This window comes from Ranitomeya variabilis, chromosome 5, assembly GCF_051348905.1.
Source record: "Ranitomeya variabilis isolate aRanVar5 chromosome 5, aRanVar5.hap1, whole genome shotgun sequence".
Classification (NCBI taxonomy): domain Eukaryota; kingdom Metazoa; phylum Chordata; class Amphibia; order Anura; family Dendrobatidae; genus Ranitomeya; species Ranitomeya variabilis.
The window spans coordinates 298108808-298117662 of NC_135236.1; the positions used below are offsets into that span (position 1 = coordinate 298108808).

The 8855-nt window shown below is 41.1% G+C and overlaps 1 pseudogene; it reads left to right on the forward strand.

The window, feature by feature from the left end:
• Positions 1-3553: 3553 nt before the first annotated feature.
• LOC143774994 (calumenin pseudogene) lies at positions 3554-6410 on the forward strand (annotated as a pseudogene).
• Positions 6411-8855: the final 2445 nt, after the last annotated feature.

Genomic DNA, 8855 nt, shown 5'->3' on the forward strand with positions numbered 1-8855 from the left:
TACAGGCATTAGTCCAACAACACAGCAGGCAGCACAGCACCTTAACAGCAGCACAACATGGGGACAGCAGCACCACATTGGTAAAGCAGCACAAAACGGGGACAGCAGCAGTCTACAAGGAAAAAAAAGGAAAACATAAGACACAAAGTGATGAAGGGTGTGAAACTGGGCAGAGTGTGAGACTGGGCAGAGCAACATAGTACACACACTCATACTTACACAGGGCCACAGGAGCAATCCACAACAGGTAATCCAGGACAGGAAGGAGCAAGCTAGGCAAGGAGTCCAGGACAGGAAAAACACACAGTCTACACACCCTGACAAAACTTATGTTGCTTATCCATGTTATGTAAATAAAAGCTTATAACCTGACGTTAAATGTATCCATTGGTTGTATAAACTATTCTTTAGAAAGCTGAAACCCTCCGAAATGTGGTTTAGATTAAGAAAATAAATTGGCATCAATGCAGAAATATTGATCAGTTAATGGACACAGAATGGTCAGATTTTGGCAAGACAAAAGTTTTGTCGCCTGGTTATATAATGCACCCAATCCTAGTTTACATCCTCACCTGTGCTCAGTAAATTATCGGTTAATTAGTGTGTGTGTATAAAAAGAAACCTAGCACCCCAGACCTTCACTTGAACTGCAACTTGAGCTCTGACAACATGCCAAACATCCACCTTGCGACCAAAGCCTGGATTATCAAGAGGCTGAATACCAGATCCACTGCAGAGGTGGCTGGCACCTTTAATGTGTCTCAGCGTCAAGTACAAATAATTAAAAAAAGATTTGAAGAGACTGGAGATGTGTTTGACAAGCCCAGGTCCGGCAGACCCAGCAAGACAACTGCTCAGGAGGAACGTTTGTTGGTTAGAAAATCCAAAGCAAGCCCCTCTTCCAGTGCAGGAGAGCTCCAACAGGCCTGGTCACCTCAAGTCCCTGTGTCAACTAGAACAGTTTGTAGGATTCTGTCTCGAAATGGCCTCCATGGTCGAATCAGTGCCCAGAAGCCAGCACTAAACAAAAGGCAAATAAAAAAACGTGTGGCATTTGCAAAGTCCCACAGCCTGCTAAACAGATGGACGCTGGAAAAGTGGCAGAAGGTGATGAATCTTCAGTAGAATTACACCATAGCTGCCGCAAATACTGCAGAAGACCTACTGGAGCACGTATGGATTCAGAATACACCCAGAAAACAGTTAAATTTGGTGGTGGAAAGATCATGGTCTGGAGTTACATTCAGTATGGGGGTGTGCAAAACATTTGCAAGGTGGAAGACAATATCAATAGCCTAAAATATCAAGAAGTATTAGCTACCTTTTATATTCCAAATCATAAAAGGAGTCAAATTCTGCAGCAGGATGGTGCTCCATATCATACATCCATCACTACAACAAAGTTCCTCCAGGCAAAAAAGATCAAGGTACTCAAGGACTGGCCTGCCCAGTCACCAGACATGAACACCATGGAGCATGTTTGGGGTAGGATGAAAAAGGAAGCTTGGAAGACAAAACAAAAGAATCTAGATGAACTCTGGGAGGCATGTAAGACTGCATTCTTTGCTATTCCTGATGACTTCATTAATAAATTGTATGAATCATTGTTGAACCTCATGGATGCAGTCCTTCAAGCTCATGGAAGTCACACAAAATATTAAATATGACTAATAGCACCACAACTTCATTCACCAATGTCATGCAACATATATTTGTATTTTAAGTTAATTATTTGTTTGAATGTCACTTTACTTTCTGTGGGCGACAAAACTTTTGTCTTGCCAAAATCTGACCATTCTGTGTCCATTAACTGATCAATATTTCTGCATTGATGCCAATTTATTTTCTTAACCTAAACCACATTTCGGAGGGTTTCAGCTTTCAAAAGAATAATTTATACAATGAATGGATACATTTAACATCAGGTTATAAGCTTTTATTTATATTACATGGATTAGCGACATAACTTCTGTCAGGGAGTGTAGAAGGAACAGAAAACAAAACATAAGTACAGAGTACAGAATGCAGTGAGAGAGACAGACAGACATTTTCAAAGCTTCTATACTTAGATCCAGAGTCTTGTCCAGAGTCTTGTGCTCGCATCCAGAGTCTTGAGAGTAATGGACTTCCTGTCTCCAGACCCCTTTTATACATCAGGGATTTTGCAGGTGGTCACATCATTTCCTGGACATGATTAGTGTGAAGTACCCATATTGAACGCATGCGTACGCATGTCCATTCGTACCAATGCGTTCCCATAGACAGTAATGCGTTGTTTTGACGCACTCATCCCCATGGGTATGTCTGTGCTAAATTGAAGCCTCAAAAAATGCAACATGTTGTGTTCGCTGCACACCGCGAAATGACGCATGCATACGCATCCGCATGCAAACACATGCTAACACATGTCCCTGCATACACAATGTTAAATATATGTACGGATTCAGATCGGCACGCAGGTATACGCACACATACGTTAATGTGAACCCGACCTAATACAGTAATTGCAATGTAGATGAGACTTCCAATGAGAGATTTTAATAGTCACAATTTTTTGTGGGTTTCATTGTGGACTTCAACATTTCAATGCAATTGATAAAGTTTGCTGCAATTCCACAGCAAAAAAACGCAACAAAAAGACAACATATGCAGATTTTTCTGCAAATTCAATGATTTTAGTGTAAAGTTTCAAACAAATTCACATTTTGTGTGTTGGGTTGAGCCATGATGCTCTCAATAAATATGGAAATTAACTGAAAAGAGGGGCACTTTGATTTATAAAACTTGTCCCAGAGGGAACAGGAGGGTCAGCTGCCTGGAGATGAACATCTGGAGAAAGAGAATATACACTGCTCAAAAAAATAAAGGGAACACTAAAATACCACATCCTAGATATCACTGAATAAAATTTTCCAGTTGCAAATCTTTATTCATTACATAACAGAATGCATTGAGAACAAACAAACATAAAAATGATCAAGGTAAATCAAAATTAATATCCCATGGAGGTCTGGATTTTGAATGATACTCAAAATCATAGTGGAAAATCAAATTACAGGCTGATCCAACTTCAGTGGAAATGCCTCTAGACAAGGAAATGATGCTCCATAGTGTGTGTGGCCTTCACTTGACTGTATGACCTCCCTACAATGCCTTTGTATGCTCCCGATGAGGTGTCCAACCAGACCTGGATTAAAGCATCAGTCAACTCCTGGACAGTATCTGGTGCAACGTGGCATTGGTGGATGGAACAAGACATGATGCCCCAGATGTGCTCTATTGGATTCCGGTTTGGAGAACGGGCAGGCCCGTTCATAGCATAAATGCCTTCATTATGCAGGAACTGCTGACACTCTTGAGCCACATGAGGCCTAACATTGTCAAACATCAGAAGGAACCCTGAGCTCATTGCACGTGCATATGGTCTCACTCTGCATCTGATCATCTCAACCCGGCACCTAATGGCAGTCATGGTACCTTTGGCTAGCACAACGAGGGCTGTGCGGCACTCCAAAGAAATGCCTCCCCACACCATTACTGACCCTCTGCCAAAATGGTCATGCTGGAGGAAGTTGCATACAGTAGACCGTTCTCAACGGCGTCTCCAGACTCTGTCACGTCTGTCACATGTGTTCAATGTGAACTTGCTCTCATCCGTGAAGACCACAGGGTGCCAATGTCGAATCTGCCAATCTTGGTGTTTTCTGGCAAATTCCAATCTCCCTGCACGGTGTTAGGCTGTAAGCACAACACCCACTTGTGAACGTCGGGCCCTCATACCACACCCATAACATCTGTTTCTGACAGTTTGCAAAACTGACCAAAACAAAAGCCAAAAAGGATGAGAACAGAGAAATGGTCTGTGGTGACCCCCTGCAGAACAACTCCTTTATAGGGGTTGTCTTGCTAATTGCCCATCATTTCTACCTGTTGTCTGTTCTATTTGTACAACAGCAAGAGAAATTGATTCACAATCTTTGTTGCTTCTGAACTAGACAGGTGGATTTCACAGAAGTGCGATTGACTTGGAGTTACATTGTGATGTTTAAGTAGTCCTTTTATTTTCTGAGCAGTATTTTCTGAGCAGTTTAATGTGCTTAACACTTTAAGAATGTCCTTATTTTGTGATGTTTCTCTTCGTGTTTTTAATTTTTTAGACAAAAAATTCTGTGACAACTGATATTGTCATTAAGTAGGATACAGTATGTCTATTCTGGGAACAAAAAAATGTAACACAAGTGAATGGTAAATGTAAAAATGTTCTAAGTAGGATAAGGAAAGAAGGTTATCTCTGTTCTTTTCATGTTACAGGATGTCTCATTACTTTGGCTGCTTTAAAAAGCTTCAGTTTCAATAGTAAGCTTCTTGAAATACAATCAAGTATAACTGGAGAGGATATATACAGTATATATATATATTTTTGCAAACTCTACTTAGCAAAGAGAGATAATATCAGACAAGGTGTATTTGTATGGAAGGAATCAGATGACCATCCATATACTACATCTAAAGTCATTAGGGGCATTCATCTCCAGGATCTTGTGAAACTTCAGATCTCATGCAATTTTTATTATGAGAACCAGCCCAGTCCAACAAATGTTCTTTTGACAAAATTGTGACTTAATTTAGGTATTCTCTGTAGGTCCCAAAGGATACATACGCCAACAAAATATAGAGGAATCTATTGAGAAGCCACTTGTAACAGTATAGAATGACTTTTCTTGCGCATAAACAGTAACAAAAGAAATTGTAAACTCTGACTGTAATACAATGCTAGTCTGATGTTAATAAAAATATGAGTAACAGCATTACATAATAATGTGACAGAGCGTCAGTCCGGGGGCAAGAGAACTGATATGCTTTATAAGAAAAGTATGTCTAGTATTTTTCTATATTAGACGCAGACGCATTATATTGAACACAGTTGTGGATGCTTATGTGCCCGGTAACTGTACACAGGCATTTATGTTATTATATGGGTTTTGTAGGATTTATAGAAGAAAACTGAAGTTGAATTTAGCATGATCTCATAAAAAGTAACTGGTCCAAGGTCACAGCGAGTAATTTATCTGCAATTCATTAACTCACATTGTACTCTACTTTCTTTGAATTATCTGAATCTATACTGAAATAAATGTAGCAAATCCATCACTACTGAACATAGTGTATTAAAGCTTTATTACTTCAAAATAAGTCCATCCCTTACTACAGTATTCAAACTAAATGCCTGGCATTCATCTCGTGATGGAAAATTAAAAAAGATATAAAAAAAATAAAGTTTACATTATTATTATTATTATTATGTAAAAGTGTGGGCACCCCTGCTCAAAATTACTGTATTGTGAAAAGTTAAACAAGTTGAAGCTGAAATGATCTATAAAAGGCCTACAGTTAAATATGACACATTGCCTTTGGGTATTTTAGGCAAAGAATATATATATATATATATATATATATATATATATATATATATTTTTTTTTTTTTTTTTTTTTTTTTTTTCATCTTTTACATTTTAAAAATTACAAAAGGAATATGGGTTAATGCAAAGTTTTGGGCACCTTTGGAGATTTCTGTCCTCAGATAACTTTGACCAACGTTTCAGACCTCTCCAACCAACTGGGAAACGTTGACTGCCTCTCTCCAGCAGCTCACCGATGAGCAGATACAATCCAGACAACGTTGGCACAGGAAGCCATGCCCACCAGGGAGAGCAGCTGCATCAGGTGTCAGCATGTGAGGGAAGAATGGGCGGAGCAGGGAGAACAGTACAGGTTGCTTCAAGAAGCAATGGCAACATCTTATCTTTTGTTGTTCCTTTCCTTGGTTTGTGTGCCATTTGTGCACTTTCCAAACGTACAGAAAAGATCGCATTCATCATGTCCTTCAACTTAGTGATAAGTTACATGATGATGCACAGAACTTTGACTATGACCATTATGCTTTTCTTGGGGCTGAGTAAGCCAAAACTTTTGACCAGTTGACAGCCGAGGAGAGCAAAGAAAGGCTGGGGAAGATTGTCGTTCAGATAGATGTAGACAAGGGTGGTCTTTTAACAGTTGAGGAACTAAGAGATTGGATAAAATTTGCACAGAAGAGATGGATTTATGAGGATGTAGAATGACAATGGAAGGGTCATGATTTCAATGGTGACAACCTGGTGTCATGGGAAGAATATAAAAATGCCACCCATGGTTACATTCTTGATGATCCTGATCCTGACAACAGTTTTAACTATAAGCAGATGATGGTTCGAGATGAGCGCCACTTTAAAATGGCTAATAAGGATGGTGATCTGATTACTACAAAAGAGGAGTTTACAGCATTCCTTCACCCTGAAGAGTATGACTGCATGAAAGATATTGTTGTACTGGAAACAATGGAACATATTGATAAAAATGGAGATGTGTGATTGACTTGAAGGGACTCTGTCACCTTTAATTGGCGGAATATTTAAATAACTTTTTACCTGTCCGATGGGCGGCGTTTCATCTTCATTTCTCCACCCCGTCCATCCCTGTTGTCCGCAATATGTTAGTGAATTATAGTACTTGTGCTCCATAGTTGGCAAGTGCGCAATACAATCTTCAGTCGTTCACGCGCAGTATGCTTTGCCCAACTGCGAACAAAGCCGAAAAGCATTACTGTGCAGGCGCCCACGCACTATGTCCTGCAACACAGCAAATACTTTTGAGACATAGTGCACAGGCGCATGCGCAGTAATGCTTTTCAGCTTTACACGCAGTTGGGCAAAGCATACTGCGCGTGCGTGACCAAAGATTGCGTTGCGCACATGCCAACTATGGAGCACAAGTACTCTAATTCATTAACATATTGCGGACAACAGGGACGGCCCGGGTGGAGAAATGAAGATGAAACGCCAACCATTGGACAGGTAAAAAGTCATTTAAATATCCCACCAATTTGAGGTGACAGAGTCCCTTTAATTACCCTGTTAGGGTTATGGCTTGTTAACTATTATCGTTAGTAAGGGCCAAATTTTGACCAGGGGTGCCCAAACTTTTACATGCCATTGTATATACACTGCTCAAAAAAAAAAAAGGAACACTTAAACAACAGAATGTAACTCCAAGTAAATCAAACTTCTGTGAAATCAAACTGTCCACTTAGGAAGCAATACTGCTTGACAATCAGTTTCACATGCTGTTGTGCAAATGGAATAGACAACAGATGGAAATTATTGGCAATTATCAAGACACACTCAATAAAGGAGTGGTTCTGCAGGTGGGGACCACAGACCACATCTCGGTACCAATGCTTTCTGGCTGATGTTTTGTCACTTTTGAATGTTAGTTGTGCTTTCATACTCGTGGTAGCATGAGACGGACTCTACAGCCCACACAAGTGACTCAGGTAGTGCAGCTAATCCAGGATGGCACATCAATGCGAGCTGTGGCAAGAAGGTTTGCTGTGTCTGTCAGCATGGTGTCCAGAGGCTGGAGGCACTACGAGGAGACAGGCCAGTACACCAGGAGATGTGGAGGGGGCCGTAGGAGGGCAACAACCCAGCAGCAGGACCGCTACCTCAGCCTTTGAGCAAGGAGAAATAGGAGGAGCACTGCCAGAGCCCTGCAAAATGACCTCCAGCAGGCCACAAATGTTAGAAACCAATGCCATGAGGATGGTCTGAGTGCCCAACGTCCACAGATGGGGGTTGTGCTCACAGCCCAACACCATGCAGGATGCTTGGCATTTGCCACAGAACAGCAGGATTGGCAAATTCGCCACTGGCGCCCTGCGCTCTTCACAGATGAAAGCAGGTTCACACTGAGCACATGTGACAGAAATGACAGAGACTGGAGACGCCGTGGAGAGCAATCTGCCTGCAACATCCTTCAGCATGACTGGTTTGGCAGTGGGTCAGTAATGGTGTGGGGTGGCATTTCTTTGGAGGGCCGCACAGCCCTCCATGTGCTCATCAGAGGTAGCCTGACTGCCATTAGGTACCGAGATGAGATCCTCAGACCCCTTGTGAGACCATATGCTGGTGCAGTTGGCTCTGGGTTCCTCCTAATGCAGGACAATGCCAGACCTCATGTGGCTGGAGTGTGTCAGCAGTTCCTGCAAGATGAAGGCATTGAAGCTATGGACTGGCCTGCCCGTTCCCCAGAACTGAATCTGATTGAAAACATTTGGGACATCATGTCTCGCACCATCCACCAACGTCACGTTGCACCACAGACTGTCCAGGCTTTGGCGGATGCTTTAGTCCTGGTCTGGAGGGAGTTCCCTCAGGAGACCATCCACTGCCTCATCAGGAGCATGCCAAGGCATTGTAGGGAGGTCATACAAGCACACTAATGAGCATAATTTCCTTGTCTTGAGGCATTTCCACTGAAGTTGGATTAGCCTGTAACTTCATTTTCCACTTTGATTTTGAGCATCATCACAACTCCAAACCTCCGTGGGATATTAGTTGTGATTTACGTTGATCATATTTATGTTTTAATGTTCTCAACACATTGATTCCACTATGTAATGAATAAAGATTTACAACTAGAATATTTAATTCAGTGATATCTAGGATGTGGTATTTTAGTGTTCCCTTTATTTTTTTGAGCAGTGTATATATTTGTCCTTCTCCAATCTTCTAGGACTTCTCCTGTTCTCTAGGATTTTTAAAAGATTCTAGCTAATGGTTCTGCAATTTCCTCTGCTAACTCTTTCAGTACGCTAGGATGTAATGCATCTGCACCAGTAGATTTACGTTAATTAAATTAAAGTGTTCCCTCACCATCTCTCTATTTATGGATAGTGTGGATTTTTTTATTCCTTCAATAGCACCGTGAAGATCAGTTGATGTTACAATTGTTTTCTTAGTGAACACAGATACAAA